Raw genomic sequence first — 26,704 nt, 5'->3', positions numbered from 1 at the left:
TTCGTGCTACAAGCTCATCAGTAATAGTCCTCTTGCAGACAATATCGGTAATCATGCTATTACTAACTTTAGTCTCACTGCTTGTCCTGCTGTGTCACTAATCTGGTCGCTATGTACTGTCATAGCCTGAGTGAGTCAGGGAGTCGAATGAACTGAGCCCACACTGAAATTATCTGACAGACGCCGACTGGAGTGCGAGTTATTGAGGCCCTCCAGTCAGCGGCGGCGGCCTAAATACTTGCTGTCGAGAGTGCGTTGGCGGCGTGTTGCTTGTCGGTGTGTCTCTGGCCTCTCTCGTGAGAGGCGCGCTTGATCCTGCGCCTGCCTATCGTTTTGAGCTTCATCTTTGCCGACCGGAGTGCTGGCGCCAGCTTACGCCAGCACAGCCAGCAAAGGAGTACTGATGACACACCCTATTAAGAACCATGTCCTGCCTTTTGTAGCGTCCAGGGACCATCATGAATGGTGGTGATTTTAGTGTAATCATTGTCTTCAAATAAAAGCGTCCTTTCTGTTCATGTTACTGCGTATTTCTTTCAGTTACCTTCTGTGCTGAACCATACAGTAGTGTAAGAGTTCTCTCAATGTGCAGTCCAAATTTCTCAAGTTATCTACTTGGCAGTGACACATCGTGCTAAAGTTACTTTCGTACTTAAGTTTTGTAAACTAGTTATGTGACAAATTGAAGAGGTTGGGCAGACTGATATCTTAACATGGTAGTTGATATTTGTACTGTCCTCGAAAAACAGAGAATGGGCTCGAATCACAGTCAAATTCATAGTTTTATCTTGTCACTCACTCCGTCTTTGGGCCACGGGTGGCCTACCGGGACCATCTGACCGCCGTGTCATCCTCAGAGGAGGATGCGGGTAGGAGTGGCATGGGGTCAGCACACCCCTCTCCCAGTCGTAAGATGGTATTCTTGGCCGAAGCCGCTACTATTCGGTCGAGTAGCTCCTCAATTGGCATCATGAGGCTGAGTGCACCCGAAAAATGGCAGCAGCGCATGGCGGCCTGGATGGTCACCCATCCAAGTGCCGACCACGGCCGAAAGCGCTTAACTTCGGTGATCTCACACGAACCGGTGTATCCACTGCGGCTAGGCTGTTGCCGCTATCTTGTCACACATAAGAAAAAATTGTAGACAGACCACGAGCGTAATTAGAAAGTGATTTTTATTCCCAAGATATAAGAGATAAGTATTCTGAAAAACCATGTGATATTTCAATCACTTATTCCGTCTCTCCCTCCGCCTTCCCCTCTCACTCATATCCAAGCCAGCCTTTGCTTAGTTCCACGCGCACTCCGTAACTTGTTTAGTCGACTCGTTTGTCTTAACGTCTCACGCTATAAACATTGCGAACAAAATTTATCCGGACGTACTCGTGTTCGTGGTCTTAGCGCGATCGTTATAAAAAAGTGTCCAAATTCAGTCTCCAGGTCGCTTTTCTTTATTTCCACATAGTACGGATACTTTTTCGATATAGTATGGAAATAAAGGAAAGCGGTCTGGGAACGTAATTTGGACACTTCTTTATTACTAAACGTGTAATATTTGCGCCGAAAGTTGCCGGCCAAGACTGACTGCGAGAGATAACGGTAATGGCCTTTTCGCACTCTTGCGGCGTTGCTCGGAAGCTGAATTCCGCCGCGGGACAGAGAGCGGCCGGAGAAAGTGAGTAATGAATATTGTCTCAAAAATAAAAACGTCGCGCACACTCCTATCGCATTCCTAACTGTTTAAACATATCTCTTCCGAAAAGCTGCCGCGCCCGCTGCCCTCTGCGGTCGCGATATTTCTTACGGAACAACTAGGAGCGCGCGCTGTTAGCGCCGGCCACCTTGGCGGCCCGGCCGGCCGGAACAAAAGCCGACCCGCCAGGGCTGCTGCTGCATTAGAAACGCCACGTCCCGCAAGGTGGTGGCGCCGGCCATCGCTTATCGATAACTGCGGCGCGCGTGTTTAGCGCAATAACGCCGGCGACCGCTGCGCGGGGGCGGGGGAGCTGGGGTGGATGACGCCGCTGGCGGCGGAGGCGGCGGCGGCGGCGGCGTTGGAGGCGGAGGAGGCCGCCATAGATCGCCGCTGCGCCGCGCTGCGGTGGCCGTAAGCCGGAGCGCCTCGCTTTTGTCCTGGTCGCCGCTGCCGCTGTGGTGCGCGGCCCTTAACCGCAAGCCTGTTTTATTATATGAAACGCCATATATCTCCCGCGCGCGCGCGCACGACGGTAGCGTACCGCCGCCGCCGCCGCCGCCGCCGTCGCCGCTGCCGAGTGCCATTCTTTGGCTAACCAGAGGTCCCCCTCTCATTCCCCGTGACGAGAACCCCGCCCCGGGATTTACTACCGCCGGATAGAATATTGCGAGAGCTGTTTGGCTTTAGCGGTTTACTTTATGCCGACATTGCTCCTGTTTCCGCCTAAAATATTGGGCGCCGCTAAATGATGTAAAAAAATGGGTCCCCTCCGGCTCGCAGTGGCGCTTCTCGGCCGCAGCGCCAGCGGCCTTGCTTTTTTTTTTAATCTACCACCCCCTCCCACCCCCACCCGCACCCCTACCCATGTGTACCGACGACACACAAGTTACAGTAAGAATGCGCCCACTTGCGCAATGTTTCCGCCGGCCGAATATTGTGCGCCCCTACATCGCGGCGGCGCGCCTCGCCCCGTCGCAGTAATAACGTCTGCGCGCACTAAATGAAGGTGGAAAGCTGTCGCCGGTCGGAAATTATTTAGAAAGCACATTTTTGTAATTCCGCCGCGTCTCCAACGTAAATACTTGGGCGGGAGCGCGCGCGCCCCGCCACCGCGACCGCCTCGCGCGTATCAGCGCTGGCTCGGCGCTGTCGCTGAAGCGCACGTTGTGTGCTTTCGCGTATATCAGTCTCGTACTAAAGTTCCCCCGTGCCTGCTGCGCGTATGTGGAGTGCAGCTATTTTTCTTTCGCAGCGCTGCTTCTTTCTGAACAACTACACTGGGCCGAGGATTCATTCACATAAATGTTCACTATCTACGGCCTGTATTTGCTGCAATAGTAAACTGGAACGTTAGCTGATTTGAGACAGCGAACATATGGCCCCTGATGTACTGAGTAAAGCTATCCTGAAACGTTTGTTAAGCGGTACCGTGTTTTCCTGCGTGTAGTTCTGCTGGAGATGGTTTGTCCTTTCCTTCTACGTCCACATCGACATAGATACTCCGCACGTGGCGGAGGGTTCCCCGTAACACTGCTAGTCATTTCCTTCCCTGTTCCACTCGCAAATAGAGCGAGCAGAAAACGACTACCAATATGCCTCCGTATTAGCCCAAATTTCTCGTATCTTATCCTCGTGGCCCTTACGAACAATGTGTGGTGTCACCGCCAGACACCACACTTGCTAGGTGGTAGTTCTAAATCGGCCGCGGTCCATTAGTACATATCGGACCCGCGTGTCGCCACTGTGTGATCGCAGACCGAGCGCCACCACAAGGCAGGTCTCGAGATACGGACTAGCACTCGTCCCAGTTGTACGGACGACGTAGCTAGCGACTATACTGACGAAGCCTCGCCCCTTTTCCGAGCCGATAGTTAGAATAGCCTTCAGCTAAGTCAATGGCTACGACCTAGCAAGGCGCCATTAGTAACATTGCATGTATCTAAAGAGTCTCACTTGTATCGCCACAATCTCCAGATGTACCAAAAGGATGGATTAACGTTAAGTATTCCAGAAGTTACGTACTTTTCTTTATAGCATTCATTACGTATCCTGTTTCAGACCTCACGCCATCCTGCTTTAGCTTAGCGCGTGCCTTTCGGCTTCCTCTCATTGTGTCTAGGCTGTCTTGTCTAGACACAACACAATGTATGTTGGAGGAAGTAGAATAGTTCTGCAGTCAACTTCAAATGCTGGTGCTCTAAATTTTCTGAATAGTTTTCCTCGAAAAAAATGTCGCCTTTCCTCCAGAGACCCCGATTTGAGTTCCCGAAGCATCTCTGTGACACTTGCGTGTTGTGCAGTTACAAATCTAGCAGCACGCCTCTGAATAGCTCCGACGCTTTCTTTTAATACGATCTGGTACGGATCTCAAACACTAGAGCAATACTAAAGATTAGCTCTCACTAGCGTCCTATTTGCGGCCTCCTTTACAGGTGAATCATTCTTCCCTAAAATTCTCCCACTAAAACTGAAGTCGACCATTCGTCTTCCCTACCACGGTTCTCACATGTTCGTTCCATTTCATATCGCTTTGCAGCGCAATGCCGAGATATTTAAACGACGTGATGATGTCAAGCAGGACACTAGTAATACTGCATCGAAACAATACAGGTTTGTTCTTCCTACTCATCCGCATTAAGTTACATTTTTCCATGTTTATAGCTAACGGGGATAGGATTCGTTATGAATGCGAAGGTAGGGCAGAATGTGTGTACTGTGAACAGTTCAGTGATAATGTTCTTATCAGTATCGACAGCCAACCAACACCGACAACAATATTTCAGGTATACATGACGACGTCGCAAGCTGAAAATGAAGAGATAAGGAAACTGTATGAGGATATTGAAAGGGCAGTACAGTATGTAAAGGTGAAAATGGGGGACTAGACTGCTGTTGTAGGGGAAGGAGTGGTAGAAAAGGTTACAGGAGAATATGGGCTCCGGACAAGGAATGAGACATATGAAAATGGTATCTGTTCTTTCGGACATGTCAGAAAGAACAGATATCATCTTCATTAGTTGAGGCTAATCGTCCATTAGCCTTCTTCTTCTGTGCTGGATGCACACACATTGCCCAAACTCTTACGGGACTCAGTAAGATTGTCTGCCGCGAGTAATGAATGTAATGGGCAGGGGCACTACGAAGGTAGCGTGTGAACATTAAGTTGGGAATGTGGGTCTCACGGGGAGCGTGCAAGGCATAAATCCCTGCAGTCGCACTATCCTTTGTGCCCTCAGTGGCTCAGATGGATAGAGCGTCTGCCACGTAAGCGGGAGATCCCGGGTTCGAGTCCAGGTAGGGGCACACATTTTCAACTGTCCCCGTTGATGTATATCAATGCCTGTCGACAACTTAGGGTCTTGATTTGCTTATCATTTCATTCACAGGAATGAGGGAGGAGAAAAACTAGTTGAGGTCTGTAATAAATGTCAGCTAGCAATACCGAATACTCTCTTCAAGAATCACAAGAGCAGGATGATTGGAAAAGGCCGGGTGATACGGGAGGATTACATTTAGATGACATAATGGTCAGGCGCAGATTCCGAAATCAGATACTGGATTGTAAGGTGTTCCCAGGAGCAGATATAGACTCGGATGACAATGTAGTAGTGATGAAGAGTAGGCTTAAGCATAAGAGATTAGTTAGGAAGAATCAGAACGCAAAGAAGTGGAGTACGGAAGTAGTAAGGAATGACGAGATACATTTGAAGTTCTCCAAGGCTGCAAATACAGCAATAAAGAATAGCCCAGTAGGTATACAGCTGAAGAGAAATAGACATCACTAAAAAGGACATTCACAGAAGATTGAAAGAAAAACATAGGTACAAAGAAGGTAACTGCGAAGAAACCATGGGTAACAGAAGAAATACTTCTGTTGACTGGTGAAAGAAGAAGGTACAAAAATGTTCAAGAAAATTCAGGAATATAGAAACACAAGTCGCTGAGAATGAAATAAATAAAAAGTACAGGGAAGCTAAGACGGAATGGCTGCATGAAAAAGGTGAAGAATTCGTAAAAGAAATCATTGTCGGAAGGACTGACACATCGTATTGGAGAGTCAAAACAACTTTCGGTGAAATTAAAAGCAAGGTGTAACATCAAGAGTGCAACGGCAATTCCTATGTTAAATACAGAGGAGAGAGCGGATTGGTGGAAAGAGTACATTGAAGGTGTCTATGAGGGGGAACATTTGTCTGATAGGATAGAAGAAGAAACAGAAGTGGCAACAAAACGACTATTATGTTGGTGTTTTGAATGTGTGAGTCTGACTACGTACCGTCTGACTTTCGGAAAAATATCATCCACACAGTTCCGAAGACTGCAAGAGCCGACAAGTGCGAAAATTATCGCACAATCAGCTTAACAGCACATGCATCGAAGTTACTGACAACAATAATATACAGAAGAATGGAAAAGAAAATTGAGTGTTTGTTAGATGATGATCAGTTTGGTTTTAGGAAAGGTAAAGACACCAGAGAGGTAATGCTGAAGTTGCGGTTGATAATGGAAGCAAGGCTAAAGAAAACTCAAGACATGTTCGTAGGATTTGTCGACCTGGAGAAAGCGTTCGACAATGTACAATTGTGCAAGATGATCGAATTTCTTCGAAAAATATAGGTATGGTTTAGGGAGAGAAGGGTAATATACAATATGTACAAGAACCAAGAGATAATAATAAGAGTGGGAGACCAAGAACGAAGTGCTCGGATTAAAAAGGGTGTAAGACGGGGATGTAGCCTTTCGCCCCTACTGTTCAATCAGCACATCGAAGAAGCAATAATGCAAAATAAAAGGAAAGGTCAGGAATGGGATTAAAATTCATGGTGAAAGGATATCAATGATACGATTTGCTAATGTCACTGGAAGTGAATTAGCATTACATGATCAGCTGAATGGAATGAGTAGTCTAATGAGTACAGAATATGGACTAAGAGTAAATCGGAGAAAGACGAAACTAATCAGAAGTAGTAGAAGTGAGAAGAGCTAGAAACTTAACATCAGGATTGACGGTCATGAAGTAAATGAAGTTAACGAATTCTACCTAGGCAGCAAAATAAACAGTGACAGACGGAGCAAGGAGGACATCAAAAGCAGAGTAGCACCGGCAAAAAGGGTATTCCTGGCCAAGAGAATTCTACCAGTATGAAACGTAGGCCTTAATTTGAGGAAGACATTTCTGAGAATGTACATTTGGAGCACAGCATTGTGTGGTAGTGAAACGTGGACTGTGGGAAAACCGGAACAGAAGAGAATCGAAGCATTTGAGATGTGGTGTTACAGCGAATGTTGAAAATTGGTGGATTGATAATGTGAAGATTGAGGAGGTTCTGGGCAGAACCGGAGAGGAAAGGAATATGTGAAAAACACTGACAAGGAGAAGGGAGAGGAAGATAGGACATCTGTTAAGCCATCAAGGAATGAATTCCATGTTACTAGAGGGAGCTGTAGAAGGCAAAAACTGTAGAGGAAGACACAAATTGGAATACATCCAGCAAATAATTCAGGTTGTTGGTTGCAATTGCTACTCTGGAATGAAGAAGTTGGCACAGGACAGGAGTTCATGGCGGGCCGCATCGAACCAGTCGAAAGACTGACGACTAAAAAAAAAATTTTTTTTGTTGCTAGCTGCCATTCGCCTCGCCAACTAGAAATCTTGTCTAAGTCATCTTGTACTCTCCCGTAGCCACCCAACTTCGACACATTACTGGTATAGGCATGCGTTTTCAAATGCGATGATATGTAAGCAGGCAGAATATGGCGCTGCGGTCGGCAACGTCTATATGAGACAACAAGTGTCTGGCGCAGTTGTTAGATCGGTTACTGCTACTACAATGGCAGATTATCAAGATTTAAGCGAGTTTGAACGTGATGTTACAGTCGGCGCACGAACTATGGGACACAGCATCTCCAAGGTAGCGATGAAGTGGGGATTTTTCCGTACGACCATTTCAAAAGTGTACCGTGAATATCAGCAGTCCGGGAAAACATAAAATATCCGACATCACTGTGGCCGGAAAAAGATCCTTCAAGATGGGGATTAACGACGACTGAACAAAATCGTTCAGTGTGTCAGAAGTGTAAACGTTCCGCAAATTGCTGCAGAATTCAGTGCTGGACTATCAACAAGTGTCAGCATGCGAACAATTCAACGAAACATCATCGATATGGGATTTCGAAGCCGAAGGCCCACACGTTTACCCTTGATGACTGCACGACACCGCTACGGTCGCAGGTTCGAATCCTGCCTCGGGCATGGATGTGTGTGATGTCCTTAGGTTGGTTAGGTTTAAGTAGTTCTAAGTTCTAGGGGACTGATGGCCTCAGAAGTTAAGTCCCATAGTGCTCAGAACCATTTCAACTGCACGACACAAAATTTTACGCTTCGCCTTGGCCCGTCAACACCGACCTTGGACTGTTTATGACTGGAAACATATTGCCTGGTCGGACGAGTCTCGTTTCAAAATGTATCGAGTGGATGGACGTGTACTGCATGTCAGCAGGGGATTGTTCAAGCTGGTGGAGGCTCTGTAATTGTGTGGGGCTTGTGCAGTTGGAGTGATGTGGGAGCCCTGATACGTTTAGATACGACCCTGACAGGTGACACGTACGCAAACGTCCAATCTGATCACTTGCATCCAGTCATGTCCATTGTACATTGCAACGGATTTGGGCAGTTCCAGCAGGACAATGCGACATCCCACACGTCCAGAATTGCTACAGAGTGTCTCCAGGAACAATCTTCTGAGTTTAAACTCTTCCGCTGGACCAAGTCCCCAGATACGAACATTATTGAGCGTATCTGCCCCTCCAGCACTACTTCAGACATTAGTCGAGTCCATGTCACGTCGTGTTGCGCCACTCCTGCGTGCTTGGGGAGGGGGAGGGGGGGCGGCGTTGAGTCTAAACGATATTAGGCAGGTGTACTAGTTTCTTTGGGTCTTGAGTGTATACTTCCGTACAGGAGAGACATTTTACTTGAAAGTCGGTTTCTAGGTGTCGGCGGATAACCATAAACCGCCTCGATCGGACTGTTCGCTCTGTTGATCCTCAATCGAGGAAGCTAGCCCGGCTGGTCACGGCACTATAATATCGTAAGGTGATAGGGGTGAACGATGGCTGCGGAAATGTGTATTGGGGAATAGACGGGTGCAACTGTTGAGGAACTGGCCACCACATAAACCAAGGGACTACCAACTACGTCTCCTCAATGACTGTTGAGCGAACGTTGCTGCGTTTGCGCCTCCTTAGCAGGTACTTGGTTCATGTACCCATGCACGTTCGATGACGAAGGCTGGAATTTGCACGGCAGTACCGCAACTAGATGTTGACTGAGTAGCGACAGGTGTCCTTTTCAGGTGAATCTTGTTTTGCGTCCCATCAGACAAATGGTCGATGGCGTGTACGGCGTGAAACGTCTGGAAGCAAACAACCTGCAGCAATAACAGTATAGGGAATCTTTTCGCGGCATTCCCTGGGTGATCTCATCATTCTGGAAAGCATGAAGGATCACCACAAGAATAAATCTGTCCTTGGAGATTATTTCCATCCTTAAACGTAGTTTGTTTTTCTTCGGCACGATGACGTATTCCAACAGGACAATGCAACGTGTCCCACAGCGCGTGTGGTTCAAATGGCTCTGAGCACTATGGGACTCAACATCTGAGGTCATCAGTCCCCCAGAACTTAGAACTACTTAAACCTAACTAACCTAAGGACATCACACACCTCCATGCCCGAGGCAGGATGCGAACCTGCGACCGTAGCAGTCACGCGGTTCCGGACTGAAGTGCCTAAAACCGCACGGCCACCGCGGCCGCCGTGTGTGGTTCGAAGAGCACCGTACTCCTCTGGCTAACAAACTCTCCGGATTTAAAACCAAACGAGAATCTGTGGAACTATTTCGATCGGGCTGTTCGCACCATACCGAGCCGAGAAACTTAGTCCGTCTGACCTCGGCACTGCAGTCGGCTTAGCTCCGCATACCAGTCGGTACTTTCCGAAACCATATTGTCTTCCTGCATGTCTCGCAGCAATCCGCTCTGCAAGAGGTGGTTATTCAGGCCTTTGACAGATATGGTCACGTTAATGTGACTGGACACAGTATTTTCTGCCGAAACGTTAAGCTGCTTTCCGGAACCTGTGTACGGTGAGTCAGGCATTCACGCCTCACGAACAGCTGGCAGCGTAGCTAGCGTGACAGATCTGCCATAAAGACGGACGCTGCCACGTCACGTGCGCGAGATAGGAGGAGGTGGCGCTTGGCGGCGGCTTTGCGTGCGTCCGCCGGCCGGATTGATGGCCGGGACGAGTGCGGGAGGCCGTGCCGCCTGACGGACGGCGCTCTATCAATCCGCCTTAGCGTCGCAACGCATCCCGCCCACCACGGCGGCCGTGGCGTTTCAGGCAACCGGCGCCCCCCCGCTGACGCCGATAAAGCAAGTAATCGCCGGCCTGCTCCCGCGCTGTTCAATCCACTGCAGGTGCCTGCTGTCCGCCCAATCGTTCAAACGAACCGCCAGCCTCAACGGGTAGGTTCTGATTATCTTTGGTCGTCGCTGGTGACTCTCTGATACGTGTCACTGTCAATTTATATATTCCTTAGCAATGAAGTTATTCGATGGTGCTTTGTACCCATGTACAGAGTATGAGTACCTATTTATAAATCCTGAAAAATGAATTTTTTTGCGAAAAAATTTTATTTCACCACACAGCTTAACAGAAAGCGCACAGCATCAAGCAGGAACGGAATTGTATTGTATGTATTGTATTGTATGTTAACCGGGGACCTAGAAACGACGGAGAGGCTCAGTCCCCGCCGCAGCCGCAGTGGTCCACAACCCCACGACGACTACCACAGTCCACTTCACCCCTCCGCCGCCCTACACTGAACCCAGGGTTATAGCACTGTTCGGCCCCCGGTGGACCCCCCCAGGGAACGTCTCACACCAGACGAGTGTAACCCCTATGTTTGCGTGGTAGAGTAATTGTGGTGTGCGCGTACGTGGAGAACTTGTTTCCGCAGCAATCACCGACATAGTGTAACTGAGGCGGAATAAGGGGAACCAGCCCGTATTCGCCGAGGCAGATGGAAAACCGCCTAAAAACCATCCAAAGACTGGCCGGTTCACCGGACGTCGACACAAATCCGCCAGGCGTATCCGTGCCGGGGACCAGGTGCTGCTTCCCGCCCGGAAAGCCTTGCGTTAGACCGCACGGCCAACCGGGCGGGCAGGAACGGAATTAGTGAGAAAAGACAAAAGAATTAAAAGTAGCTGGAGAACACGAACTGGTAGAAAACAAATTGAAGGGAAGTGCCCTCCCAAAGTTTAGCACTGAGTAGAACTAGATTGTTGCAAACACCTGCTTTAAAAAATCATGAAAGAAAGTTGTGCATGTAGAAAAGAGCTGTAGCCACCAAAGGGTTTCACCTATATCATACGACAATAAGGCAGAGATTACGATAATAGATTTCAAAATACAAAACATTTCCAGTGTGTGATGTGGACTCTTAACCATAATTTATTCATTATGCAGATTAAAACTGAAAAAATTGTAGAAAGATAGGAGATGGGCTCTGATAAATTGAAAGAACCAATGGGTGTTGACAGAGATTATTATGATACGATTGGCCTCGGGGGAAAGGACTACAATAGGAGACAAATGGGTAGCTACAGCAAATGAAATGGTGGATGCATCGCAGAATCAGATAGGCGACAGGACGAGACTTACTACAAATCCCTAAATAAAAAATGAAATAATAAGGAGAAAACATAAAAACGCAGCAAATGAAAAAGGCATAAAGGAATACAGAAGTCTAGAAATGAGAGTGACAGAGAGTGCAAAATAGTTAAGTAGTATGGCTAGAGGAGAACTGAAATGCTGTTGAAGCATGTAAAGCTATGGGATAGGTAGATGCCGAGCAAAGGAAAATTGAAGAAACCTTTGGAGAAAAGAGGAGCAGATGTGTGAATTTCTAATATTGTAAACACGGTTCTGACTTTAGCAAACACACATTCTTCTTGTTTAACACATAAACATCTTTTGGTGAAGTTTCACCATTTTTGACGTGTAACATGTAAAGAAATTTTGCGTGATAATATACACAGTTTCGAGATTATGAGTTTTACGTTTCTAAAATTATGAACAGAAAAATATGCAGCTTAGTATCGCATAGTCAGTTTTATGTAGTTATCTGAGATTTGCAGTAATATTTACCAAAATGTTAGGTCTAAAACGAAACTATTGTATATTTCTGCTTACTAATGTTAGATTGTAGTACTGCCATTATATTACATTCTGCTGTCAACACTGATCTGTTGATTTGTTCATTAACTGTGGGCAGTGTATGTAAGTTGAGTATACTAAGTTTTTTGTTTTTTTTGGTGCTTTTTCGTGCCTCCAAAGGGTAGGTAAACCGTGCCTTTTAACACGCCCTGCCACTGTTCACCAGAAATTCACTTGTTCCGGCGTGTTGTTTTGTATGTTCTGAGCGCAAATTTTGTGTGTGTGTGTGTGTGTGTGTGTGTGTGTGTGTGTGCGCGCTAGAGCGAGTGTAAGTATATGTGTCTGTACGTGTGTGTTTGTGTGTTTTTTGTGCCTTGACCTTCTGACAGATCCTTCGGAGGAGAGAACAGGTTTCCAATGCATTCATTATTATTTTATTTCTTTCTGCTATATGGCAATTTGTTTCTATTATATGTTTTTGTGGAGGCCTGTTGCAGCATTTGAGGAGTTTTAGGTCAGTGTTGATATCTGTTCAAATGTCTCTGAGCTCTATGGGACTTAACTCCTGAGGTCGTCAGTCCCCTAGGACGTAGAACTACTTAAACCTAACTAGCCTAAGGACATCACACACACCCATGCCCGAGGCAGGATTCGAATCGGCGACCGTAGCAGCAGCGCAGTTCCGCACTGAAGTGCCTAGAACCGCTCGGCCACAGCGGCCGGCTTGATATCTGTTGATATGTACATGTCCATAAGGTGCTCTGCAGATTAGAACGATTTCTGTTATTGTTAAGTTCAGTGCAGCTAATGCTGAAATTTGTACGTGCTTCTCCGATACAAACTGAGTTGCATGCTTGTAATGTGAGTTGGAAGATTCCAGATGTGTCGTGTTTGTCTGTTATTTATCATGCATTTACAAGAATCTGATATGAGGTGCTATTGCTGAGTTAATAAGTGAGCAGATAAAGTACAAAATGAGGAGCTAAGAAGAGTACGTGATATAAGGTGTCTGTAGATGACCCTTACCAGCACTTGTCACTGGTCGGTGGAATGACTGTTACGGTACCCGGTAATAATTAATTTGAACGTAGAAGAAGCAGTAAATGAGGATAATAGAAGCAGGGATAGGATACTCATACAATTTATAGAGGATATTGGGGGTAGTAGGTACGTCGATATGGAATCAAAGGCACAGGATAGGACGTTGGTTTTGACTCGTGTCGTATTGATCTGACGTGTGACGTAAAACGTGTGCTAACAGAACGAGAATCGAACACTGGCAATATCTGTTTTTCGTGTATATTATTTTCTTGCAAGTCGGTTGTTATGAGAGACTGATCTGTATACTAGCCCCACATATGGATTAGACTGACATACAACAGTTTCGTTCTGAGTTAGCGAAGGCAACGAATATGAACAGCAGATTTTAGTTGAAATGAGAGTCCGGTCTATTGCGTAGACCGAGACCTGCGTTATGTTGAAAGGTGACGACTTCATTGGGATTTGGCGAAGCCGACGAGTGTGAATATGGAATCTGCATTGTGGATACATACTGATCTGTAGCGTAGCGCGATGTCTAGGTTAAGTTGAAAGGTGGCAGTTCCCGGCGGAGCGGATTCGAAGGCTTCAATTTACCGAAATCCAGCCCTAGAAATAGCGCCATCGCCACGAAACTCGTGCAGACAAGAGAAATCGGCTGCGGGCTGCGCTCGCAGCAAAAGAGACGTTGCCGGCGGATGGAGGCGCGCGTACTAACTGCGGAACACCTTTTAATATGCGGCCTTCATATCTCGGCCGTAAGTTAGCCGTGTTAATCTGGCACGCCGGCCGTTTGGTCCGGGGGCAGCCCTGCGAGGCAGCATCGCCCTTAATCGTCGGTGGTGGTTAACGAGGCCGCTAGCTAACGCCGCTAACGGGGATGTACGGCGACGCGGCGGGCGCGTCTTCTGCACGGAGGCTACGCCGGCGGCTGGCTTATGAAGGCGCGCGGTCTCCAGAATTTATGGGGGCGCTGCGCTACATTTCATTTCGACATAATTAGCAGCTGTAAGCGCGCTGTTGATTGGCTGTTGTCATGGTAATGCGTGCCCGCTCCTCCTTTTGTTGCGGCTGCTGCTGCTAGTGAGCTGCTGGAAGAAGCGCTATACCGCCCATATCTGCTCCGTTCCAACTTGCGGCGTGGCGCCCGTCCAAAAACGAGCCGAGCGAAAATGCTCCATTGTTCTCCGTAGCGGGACCTTTCAAAGCGCCCGGAAAGCAGCTGGTAACGCTAGGCGCTGACATATATTGGGGGCTCACATAACGTCGTTCTGAGGTCCAGCAGAAAGCGGAGAATCTGGGCCTCAGACAATACTTACACCGCAAGTACCAAATTTTTCGCTATCCTACCCATGACGCGTCGGTACGGTGTATCACGACCAGGAGCTAAGATACTCGTGCACACACACTCACACTCACACACACACACACACACACACACACACACACACACACACACACACACACACACGACAAAGAGTAACTAGTGAATTATTCCTATCTTACCAACAGAGCAAAATGGGCAAGTAAATTTTGTAGCTAATCTCCTACATCTAAATCTATACAAAGCTACCGTAGAGTATACGGCGGAGTTTGCTTTTTCCCCTTCAATTTACATTCACGGATGACACGCGGAATGGAACACAGTCGACGCCCCATTTAATAAGTCTGAATTTCTACCGTCGCGGTCGTTAAGTGGGATGTGTTTTGGAGTAAGAAGCATGTTACAAGACTAATTCTGGAACATCGGCTCTCACTGATGTTCACAGCAACACACACACTTCCAGTAGCACTCGCACGTAACTTTTTTGACCACATCGAATAAACCATCAAAAAATATTCAGGAATTAGTCGGGGGAGAATTCTGTAAGCGGCTACGTTCACGTATGAACACTACTGGCCATTAAAATTGCTACACGAAGAAGAAATACTGATAAACGGGTATTCTTTGGACAAATATATTATACTAGAACTGACATGTGATTACATTTTCACGCAATTTGGGTGCATAGATCCTGAGAAATCAGAACCCAGAACAACCACCTCTGGCCCTAATAACGGCCTTGATACGCCTGGCCATTGAGTCAAACAGAGCTTAGATGGCGTGTACAGGTACAGCTGCCCATGCAACTTCAACACGATACCACAGTTCATCAAGAGTAGTGACTGGCTTATTGTGACGAGCTAGTTGCTCGACCACCATTGACCAGACGTTTTCAGGTGGTGAGAGATCTGGAGAATGTGCTGACGAGGGCAGCAGTCGAACATTTTCTGTATCCAGAAACGCCCGTACAGGACCTGCAACATGCGGTCGTGCATTATCCTGCTGAAATGTAGGGTTTCGCAGGGATCGAATGAAGGGTAGAGCCACGGGTTGTAACACATCTGAAATGTAGCGTCCACTGTTCACAGTGCCGTCAATGCGAACAAGAGGTGACCGAGACGTGTAACCAATGGCACCCCATACCATCACGCCGGGTGATACGCCAGTATGGCGATGACAAATACACGCTTCCAATGTGCGTTCACCGCGATGTCGCCAAGCACGGGTGCGACCATCATGATGCTGTAAACAGAAGCTGGTTTCATCCGAAATAATGACGTTTTGCCATTCGTGCACCCAGGTTCGTCGTTGAGTACACCATTGCAGGCGCTCCTGTCTGTGATGCAGCGTCAAGGGTAACCGCAGCCATGGTCTCCGAGCTGATAGTCCATGCTGCTGCAAACGTCGTCGAACTGTTCGTGCAGATGGTTGTTGTCTTGCAAACGTCTCCATCTGTTGGCTCAGGGATCGAGACGTGGCTGCACGATCCGTTACAGCCATGCGGATAAGATGCCTGTCATCAGACTGCTAGTGATACGAGGACGTTGGGATCCAGCACGGCGTTCCGTATTACCCTCCTGAAGCCACCGATTCCGTATTCTGCTAACAGTCATTAGATCTTGACCAACGCGAGGAGCAATGTCACGATACGATAAACCGCAATCGCAAAAGGCTACAATCCGATCTTTATCAAAGTCGGGAATGTGATGGTTCACATTTCCCCTCCTTACACGCGGCATCACAACAACGTTTCACCAGGCAACGCCGGTCAACTGCTATTTGTGTATGAGAAATCGGTAGGAAACTTTCCTCATGTCAGCACGTTGTAGGTGTCGCCACCGGCGCGAACCTTGTGTAAATGCTCTGAAAAGCTAATCATTTGCATATCACAGCATCTTCCTGTCGGTTAAATTTCGCGTCTGTAGCACGTCATCTTCGTGGTGTAGGATATTTAATGGCCAGTAGTGTATTATACAGTCCTAGGATGTCGAGGTAAAGTTAATTGCGCGAGCACCCTGAAGGAGTGTAATAGGGTTGTTGCTGTTTACGATACACATAAGCGATCTAGTGGATAGCGTTTGAAACTGTTTAAACTTGTTCGGAGGCGATGTTGTTGACTATAGGAAGTTTGTAACTCCAGAAATCAATAGCGAAATACAGGAAGACCTGCGGAGCTCCTATGATAGGTGCATGTAGAGTCAGTTTGGTCAACGTAAATAAAGGCAAAGTGGTATGCATAACTAGACAAAGAGATCCATTAGTGTTCGATTACAGTATTGGCAAAAAGTGGCTGGAAACTACTGTAAATTATCGAGCATCCATGAAACGTGCAAATAACAATTTAAGTAGCAAGTGCGCCTTTCCTCCCTTGATCCCTTGAATATCCGTAGTTTTTCTAATGCACTACACGGGAATATTGCTGCGAAATCCGTTCATAACTGTCTTTTTGCTACGCTGAGGATGATCTTCCTTGTACGTTATTACGTTTGGTATCCGCTCCATGGACAACGACTGTCCTTTACTAAGTTTCACTGGAGACTGGGTTTGTGGCTTCCTGTCCAACACCATTGATTAACTAGATGTGTCGACACCTGTTTCAGTATCACTTTCATTCGTCATGACCGTATTCCTCAAGTAAAATGTCCGCGTAGTTCAACATATACGACATCGCACATTCCGCGTGCTTATCTTGCAGATCCGCTAATATTTCGTCTGCCAGTTCTTTTTCACTCTGCGAAATTCCGTGGGGTCTGTTCTGACGAAACGTCAGTTTCGGCTACTGTTATTGTAGATATAATGTATGTTTGGTTTGTGCTTTAGTACCATTGCTGTGCATTGTCTCAAGACTTCTAGCACTATAGCACTATTGTGAATTACTCGTCGAATAAGCAGTTGCCGCTGTGGCCGAGCGGTTCTAGGCGCTTCAGTCTGGAACCGCGCTGCTGCTACGGTCGCAGGTTCGAATTCTGCCTCGGGCATGGCTGTCTATGATGTCCTTAGGTTAGTTAGGTTTAAGTAGTTCTAAGATCTAGGGGACTGGTGACCTCAGATGTTAATTCCCATAGTGCTTAGAGCCATTTGACCCATTTGACTAAGCAGTTCAGCTACGAAATGGTTAAGGCTTTCGTTGCCACTTGTTGACAAACTGCCTATTTGACAAACTGCCTATTGGCTTCTGTCTCGGGTTCTTCGGCCGACGTTCATCTAATGATTTTACTGACGTTTCGCCAGCACGAGTGGCTGGCACTGTCAAAGCTTCACCCTCCATGACAATGGCAATGGAGGGTGAAGCTTTGACTATGCCAGCCACTCGTGCTGGCGACACGTCAGTAAAATCATTAAATGAACGTCGGCCGAAGAACCCGAGACAGAAGCCAATAGGCAGTTTGTCAAATTTTACACAGATATGTGCCGCGAAAGTTGTGAGGGATGGAAAAGAAGCACCGTTGTTCGACAACTTGTTAGAAGGCTGCTACGAACGTAAAGACAACTTCACTGCAAATTTAATGTTAGGAAAAGCCTCATCGATAAACAAAAACGAAACGGAGTAAAAATTGATTGGAAAAAAGCTCTGGTCATTCCTGTTTTCAAGAAGGATGGTCGAACAGACGCAGATACTTTTGAGGCCTATTATCTCTGACATTGGACAGATGTAGAATTTTGGAACGCGTTTTATGCTCGCGTACTGTGACATTTGTGGAGACCGAAAAATTCTTCTGTAGGAACCAACACGGGATCCGAAAACAAAGACCATTTGAGAGTCACCATGCCGTTTTCGCCCACGAGATCCAGAAAACAGTTGAAACAGGCGCCTAGATAGATGCCGTGTTCCTTGACTTGCGGGAGGAGATCGATACAGTTCATCACAGCAGCCTAATGAACAAAATACGGACGTAGGGAATATCACACAAACTGTGTGATCGTGTTAAAGAATTTCTACCAAACAGAACACAGCATGTCATTCTCAGCGGAGAGAAATCTTAAGATGTAAAATCAACTCTGAGCGTACACCAAGGGAGTCTTACAAGAATATTATGTTGCATGAGGGTTTTCAGGGATGCTGTCGCATACAGAGAAGTCGCAACATTAGAAAATTGTAGCGAAATGCGGGAAAACCTGCAGAGGTAGACACTTGGTTCAACATAAACAAATCTAACTGATTGCGTATACGTAGACAGAAAGACCCATTGTTCTGTAAGGACACAGTTTCAGAACAATCGCTAAAGCAGCAACTTCCATAAAATATCTAGATGTATGCGTACGGAGCGATCTGAAATGTAACGACCACATGCAATTAATCGCGAGTAAGGCATATGTTAGACTGAGATGTACTGGAAGAAGCCTGAGGAAAAGTAGTTAAAGTGAAATGCCTTGGTTATTTACTTACATTTTCACTTTACTAATATGTTTACGTCGTTTAAAATCGTTGTGAGGCAGAATTACAGTTAAATGGACATTTTCTCACATCAGGTTTTGATTGTAGTCAGCACCACCACAAGGAAATTTCGTCAAATGCGTCAATAAAAAGTGAATACTAATTTACAAAAAATCTGTTGTACTGTGAGCAGTCCATCTGGTGGACCTGTCGCTTCTAAACCAGTGACAGCGCTATTTATATAAATAAATAGCGCTATGTTGCTGTTATCTTCTTTGCAAGAATCATCCTGTATTTTGTACACAGCCAAAGACTCAGAATTTCAGTTTCTGACAAAATAACACTGAGGAAACCTCAGAGATCAGGAGTTTTATAAGTTAGTGAAGACCTGATTGGAATCTATACTGACGCCAGCAGTATAAATATTGGATAAACATTGGTTGGAAGTATTGGAATGTGCTGGAGATGGCACTCGATGCGAATATTTCTGCACAAGGAAAGACACTCGCCAGCAGTACACATATGGCTTGAGTGTATTTGAATGTGCTCGAGATGACATTCGACGCAAATAATGTTGTAGACAAATAAAAACTCATTCGGGATACGTGTAGGGACAGCGTTCCATGTTCCTCAGCGATGCTGCTATCACTCTTCGCATCAACTCTTTTGTTCGAGTCATACCGCTGCACCCTAACTTGCTCGCCCATTCCGATCTGTCCGCCCTCACCCTTTCATTTCCTGTTCCCCGTCTCCTCCTACAGTCCCTCCCCCCCTCCCCCCCCCCGACTCCACCCCCTCATCGCGCGCTGGCGAGCCCCTCCTTCCACGCACGTCCTGCTTCGCTTGACGGTTCGCTATATTTATTCCGTGGGCGTCAATGAAATATCGTTCTCATCATAATGAACCGAAAGGCGGGGGCCGGAGAAAAGGAAAACACAGGCTAGTAATTACTATTTATCACTCGTTGGAAACTATATCGAATCATGCCAATCTGCAGGCGCGGCGCGAGGTGAGACGAGAAGCAACAACGCCGCCGAGGTAGAGTGGGGGGATGGGGGGGGGGGGGGGGGGAGGAAGACTGAAGGGCGGGAAGGGGAAAAAAAAGGCCGAGAGAAAAATCCAAGCAGTGGGGATTTATTGCATACTTTTAAGCCCGAGATGGTCGTAAATTTGGAGGTGGCGGTAGTGGCGGCGGCGGCGGTGCAGGCCGCAAGCGGAGATGAACTGCGCATCGCATCGCATCGCCTCGGTCCGCGGCAGGCGCGCCTGGCCGGCGGGCCGCGACAAGCATTGTTCCAGCGGCGGGGGCGGCGGGGGCGGCAGCGGTCAGGCGACGCCCCGGCCGTCGGGGGAGCTTCTCCCGACCGCTGTCTCCAGTCGCATTCTTTCCCAGTTTCTCTGGTGCACAATATATCGCCATGCACGCTACCGCTCTGTTAATTCGCGTCTTCAAGTCAGCCTGTAGAGTACCTGACTCTAGCTTTACACGCCTTTGCCACGTTATCTGACTTTTAGAATCTGTTACGTGACTTAACCGAAATATTTAGGTGTCTTTTTGGATCAGAGATTCAGTTTTAGCGCTCTATAGAAGTGGTACGAGAGGGACAAAAGTGATGCAAAATATAATGAGCTTAGGCACGCAAGATAATTGTTACATTAAGTGTCAGGAAGTCGTTTCTGAAAGTATTTGTATGGAAGTGAAACATGGACGATAAATAGTTTGGATAAGAACAGAATAGAAGCTTTCGAAATGTGGTGCTACAGAAGAATGCTGAAGATTAGATGGGTAGATCTCATATGTAATGAGGAGGTATTGAATAGAATAGGGGAGAAGAGGAGTTTCCGGCACAACTTGACGAGAAGAAGGGACCGGTTGGTAGGGCATGTTCTGAGGCATCAAGGGATCACAAATTTAGCATTGGAGGGCAGCGTGGGGGGTACCAATCGTAGAGGGAGACCAAGAGATGAATACACTAAACAGATTCAGAAGGATGTAGGTTGCAGTAAGTACTGGGAGATGAAGAAACTTGCATAGGATAGAGTAGCATGGAGAGCTGCATCAAACCAATCTCAGGACGGAAGACCACAACAACAACAACAACAACATTATATTATCCTGCAATGTCTTCCTCAGCAAATGTCATGCCACTTGGAATTGGCATTGAACGGCTGTGTGCAATATATCTGTGACGTTTGACTTTTCGATTACAGTGGATGGGAAAAATAAAACTGCATCAAAAAATATTTCTTACGCCTTACGGTACGCAACCCAACTTAAGTGCTGTTCTCACTGAGGTAATATGATATGCTATATGAAATGACACAATAAACAAAATGAAATTATATGGTTTCCAAGACCTTTTCGAGTATCAAATATTTATGATGTATGTATGGAGACGGAACTTGTACCAAGGCCGGGATTCGAATCTAAGTCTCCTGCTCACTAAGCAGATGTGTTAACCACTACCCCACCCTGGCGCAGTCGCTTTGCAAAATTGCGCGGCCCTAGCGTGCATCCCTCCTCGATCTAAATGCCCATTAATGCCTCAGCTCATCTGCTTTTCCTCCTACTGCAATAAAAGTCATGTGACAAGATAGAGTGCGATACTTTCGTTCCCAAAGGAGCACTACAACACGCAGCAAGGTAGAACAGGTGGCGACAGCCTTGCATGTGGTGCGTCACTGCCAGTCTAGTCACAGACAACATAGAAATACGTCACATACTTACTCGAGAATCCGCAGCTCGTGGTCTTAAGGTAGTGTTCTTGCTTTACGTGTACGGTGTCCCGGGTTCGATTGTTTGCGGGGTCAGGGATTTTCCCTGCCTCGGGATGACTGGGTGTTACTATCTTCATCATCATCATTCATCTCCATTACGTTCGGAGGAAGGCAATGGCAAACCTCCTCCGATTCGACCTTGCCTAGTCGGCGGTGAAGATCTCCCGCATCGTCCCCTGCGCTCCTCGGAGTATGGGACCTCATCATCATCATCACTTACTCGAGAGTGGAGAGTGGTATGGCTGTCCGAGCGTTAAAAACAGCGGCACTGTACGACCTAAAAGGCACCAAAACTGGCATCGTTTCAAAATATGATAGTGAAAAGAAAATCAGTTTATTATCATGCTGTCATGTCAGACTATAAGATGTAAAAAAAAAAAATTATATCCAATATTTTCGTCAGAATCGAATCAGACAAACTACATAACACAGAACACAAACGAATCCAAAAAGAATGTTTTATTTTTTTAATTTAAACGTAAAAATTGAAAGCTTGACAGGAGAACTACCTTCAGCGGCGGATTTAACATTGCTTTATCTACATAAAGCAATTTGTTTTAGGCTCATCAAATGACTCGAAGCTTCCCTTCCCGTGTGCCATATGATACAGCTGTGTGGCACAACGTGCATTCCATGCTGTGATGGGCACCAATCCAGAGAGTCATCTTGGTATTTTATCGCTTTGTTCTCAGTGTGAACCAGTTAAATCGCTTCAATTTCGTTTCCACACAGAACACCAATGCTGATTCCTTGTGGGTCAAACTGCGAGTTGCGTCACGCGTGGTATCATTCCAGATGCATGTGATGCAAACTGGGTTCCCTATATTAAGACGCATTTAATATTTTCTGGGACAATTTTATTTTGGCCATTCTACATTTTACCATCTTATGCACATCTATACCGGTTAGATGCAGAAAAGCGCGGAGATTTCCACACACGTGTCCCCTCCACCGTATTAAAATGGTTCAAATGGCTCTGAGCACTATGGGACTCAACTGCTGAGGTCATTAGTCCCCTAGAACTTAGAACTAGTTAAACCTAACTAACCTAAGGACATCACAAACATCCATGCCCGAGGCAGGATTCGAACCTGCGACCGTAGCGGTCTTGCGGTTCCAGACTGCAGCGCCTTTAACCGCACGGCCACTTCGGCCGGCCTCCACCGTATTAACAATGTACTCGTATACCATCCCCCATATATCTACTAGGTCTTAACGCTGTTGTATGAACAACAAACAAGAAACACTCTGTCCCCATCAGAGAAAAGTCCGTTCTCCACTCAATCACTTAGACGCCTTCTCTAAAAATTTACCAGTAGCACCAACTAGACTCTGAAATGGTCTCTAAAATGGCCTGAAATAACCAATAACATCGTACTAAAACACTTTGTTCTGTACACACCACGTACCCCATTACAACTACACTGATAAGACAGAACATGCCCACCGCGATGTCGGATTCTGCCAGATGGCGTTGCGGGCATCTGAGGCGTTAACAAAAGTATGTGAGCGGAGACGGGAGATCACCCTAGCGAAGATATGGGCTGCAAATGGGGAAATCCACTGATACAAGCGACTCTCACAAACGGTAGATTATTAGTAAGCATAGCCTGTGAACAAATATCTCAAAAACGGCGAAGCTAGCTGAATGTTAACGTGCTACTGTCGTGCGCATCTACAGAAAGAGGTACAAGGACAGTGAAACTACCGAGACGGGCTAAATGGTTGGACGTCCACTACTCTTCAAAGAACGTGAGTTACGGAGGCTTGTCTGATCTGTATTGTAGGATAGATGATGATCTGTGACATCTCTGCCGAAAGAGCACAATGCTGGTGGCAGCACAAGTGTTTCGGAGCACGTCGTTCATCGTACATAGTTGAACATGGAGCTCTGCAGAAGACCACTCCCAACGACATCATCAATTGAGATTACAGTTGACACGGGACCACTGGAATTCGACCGTCGATGAATGGCAACGTGTCAGCTCTTCGGGTGAATCACATTTATGCTACACTAGGTCGACGGTCTTCTCCACAAATACCGTCATCGAGGTGAACGACGGCTCGAAACGTGTAGCTCGCCACGAGCACAGGTTGGTGGGAGCAGTATTATGCTATGGGAGACATTCTCCTGCGCTTGTATGGGACCTGTGTGGTAGTAATCAAAGAGACGCTGACAGCTACGAGCCACCTGTATCCCGCGTGACCGCTACGGTCGCAGGTTCGAATGCTGCCTCGGGCATGGATGTGTGTGATGTCCTTAGGTTAGTTAGGTATAAGTAGTTCTACGTTCTAGGGGACTGATGATCTCAGAAGTTAAGTCCCATAGTGCTCAGAGCCATTTGGACCATTTGGACCACCTGTATCCGTTCAAGCTATCATGTAAATCCTACGGAACCCATCTGGGTCGCTATCGGGCGCCATCACCGCGTAGATGAATCAGCGGCTCGTTGTTGACTTTAATTAAATTACTGCAGACATCTAATGCCGCATACCGTCCACTAACCTGTTACCAAACTGTCGGACCCGTTATACGCAGAATCAGTGATGTATTTCATGCCACAGACGGACAAAAAGCTATTAAGAAGGTGGTCATAATGTTTTGGCTCATCGGTGTAAGTACTTTTCTTGCCAGCCAGAATTCTGTAATTTACCAAAGCTCTCAATTGCTCCATTCTACCTAAATTCCTCTCCCTCAGTACTCGCTGTCAGGAAATATAACTTTTGTACAGCTATAAATACATTTTGTACTTGATAATATCACTATTTTTACTGTCTGCAGCAGCAGCCTTAGCATTATAAAAGGCAGCAGCAAAATACATTTTGTACCTGCTAATATCACTGTTTTTATTGTCTGCAGCAGCAGCAATAGCAGTATCAAGCGCAGCAGCAGTAGTACCACCGATGTTAACGCTATTGGTTCTTGCTCAGTATTCACATTGTATTAGATACATTCATTTTAATTCTATTAATACTATTTTACTACTACTCATGACATTAAAATTACTGCCATATGTGAAGTATCTAAGATGTACAAAGTATTGTACATGTAAAACGCTGGTCCAATGTAAGAGAAGACCTGAAAGAATCTGATGATATTAAATAGGTAAATAAATAAATAAATAAAAATACAAGGGTATTACAAATGATTGAAGCGATTTCGCGGATTTACTGTAGCTGTATTATTTGACATATTGTCACAGGGCGTTTCACTCACACAGAAAAACTCAGAAAGTTTTTTCGTCATATTGCAAGTGCCTATATGTGCCCCTCTACTGATTCTGCAAATATCGAGTCGATAATGAATTTTTCCAACGTTCGGCACAGCATGTCCCTCTTAGTCTATTCAAAGGCCCTGCTGATGTGCACTCGCTGTTGTGGTAGGCTTGAAGAGGAGATGTAAACACTGAATCTTTCTCATAATAACCCCACGCACAAACATCGCATGGGATTAGGTCGGGAGAACATGGAGTCCATGATATGAATTGCTGACTTTCAATCCAACGATGACTGAATCATGTTTCTTACCTGTTTAAGAATTCACGAACATCATGATGGACATAAGGTGGAGCAGCATCCTGCTGGTCTAAAGTTGGGGCACGAGCCAGTTTCCCAGCGTGTCCAAGTATCCTGTAACAATCTTTTCGTAGAAGAGAAAAGGACCATAAACTTAAAACCTCGAGACTGCACTGAACACATTAACTTTTCGTAAATCTCGAATGTAGTGTGGGGATTCTCTGTTCACCCGATTCACACAGTATGCCTGCTCACTGCGAAATTCACAAAAAATGTTGCTTCATTACTCAAGACGAGTTTCTCATGAAAGCTATTCTCTTCCATAAACTGTTACAACTATGGCGAAAATTCAACGCATCTAACTCTGTTATTGGGAGTCAGGACTAGCGGCAATTGCAAGCGATAAGGCATCATCTACAGTCGTTTCCTTAAGGTATTCCAAATGGCCGGTTCGGCAATGTTCATCTTTCTACTTGCTCTGTCCGTCGACTTGTGTAGACAACGTGAAAACCTCAGGAGATGTTATGAAATCGCTTCAGTCATTTGAAATAACCTTATATACACTCCTGGAAATTGAAATAAGAACACCGTGAATTCATTGTCCCAGGAAGGGGAAACTTTATTGACACATTCCTGGGGTCAGATACATCACATGATCACACTGACAGAACCACAGGCACATAGACACAGGCAACAGAGCATGCACAATGTCGGCACTAGTACAGTGTATATCCACCTTTCGCAGCAATGCAGGCTGCTATTCTCCCATGGAGACGATCGTAAAGATGCTGGATGTAGTCCTGTGGAACGGCTTGCCATGCCATTTCCACCTGGCGCCTCAGTTGGACCAGCGTTCGTGCTGGACGTGCAGACCGCGTGAGACGACGCTTCATCCAGTCCCAAACATGCTCAATGGGGGACAGATCCGGAGATCTTGCTGGCCAGGGTAGTTGACTTACACCTTCTAGAGCACGTTGGGTGGCACGGGATACATGCGGACGTGCATTGTCCTGTTGGAACAGCAAGTTCCCTTGCCGGTCTAGGAATGGTAGAACGATGGGTTCGATGACGGTTTGGATGTACCGTGCACTATTCAGTGTCCCCTCGACGATCACCAGCGGTGTACGGCCAGTGTAGGAGATCGCTCCCCACACCATGATGCCGGGTGTTGGCCCTGTGTGCCTCGGTCGTATGCAGTCCTGATTGTGGCGCTCACCTGCACGGCGCCAAACACGCATACGACCATCATTGGCACCAAGGCAGAAGCGACTCTCATCGCTGAAGACGACACGTCTCCATTCGTCCCTCCATTCACGCCTGTCGCGACACCACTGGAGGCGGGCTGCACGATGTTGGGGCGTGAGCGGAAGACGGCCTAACGGTGTGCGGGACCGTAGCCCAGCTTCATGGAGACGGTTGCGAATGGTCCTCGCCGATACCCCAGGAGCAACAGTGTCCCTAATTTGCTGGGAAGTGGCGGTGCGGTCCCCTACGGCACTGCGTAGGATCCTACGGTCTTGGCGTGCATCCGTGCGTCGCTGCGGTCCGGTCCCAGGTCGACGGGCACGTGCACCTTCCGCCGACCACTGGCGACAACATCGATGTACTGTGGAGACCTCACGCCCCACGTGTTGAGCAATTCGGCGGTACGTCCACCCGGCCTCCCGCATGCCCACTATACGCCCTCGCTCAAAGTCCGTCAACTGCACATACGGTTCACGTCCACGCTGTCGCGGCATGCTACCAGTGTTAA

The 26,704-nt window shown here is 46.9% G+C and overlaps 1 protein-coding gene across 1 annotated transcript in view; it reads left to right on the top strand.

Moving 5' to 3' along the window:
* Nucleotides 1-26,704, top strand: part of LOC124622516 (zinc finger protein 236) — an 846,219-nt gene that overhangs the window by 504,122 nt on the left and 315,393 nt on the right. The gene's annotated exons all lie outside the window — the stretch shown is intronic.

Source organism: Schistocerca americana, chromosome 1 (genome assembly GCF_021461395.2).
Source record: "Schistocerca americana isolate TAMUIC-IGC-003095 chromosome 1, iqSchAmer2.1, whole genome shotgun sequence".
In the NCBI taxonomy this organism is placed as follows: domain Eukaryota; kingdom Metazoa; phylum Arthropoda; class Insecta; order Orthoptera; family Acrididae; genus Schistocerca; species Schistocerca americana.
The sequence above is the reverse complement of the archived record's forward strand: the minus strand, read 5'-3'. Positions and strand labels throughout refer to the sequence as shown.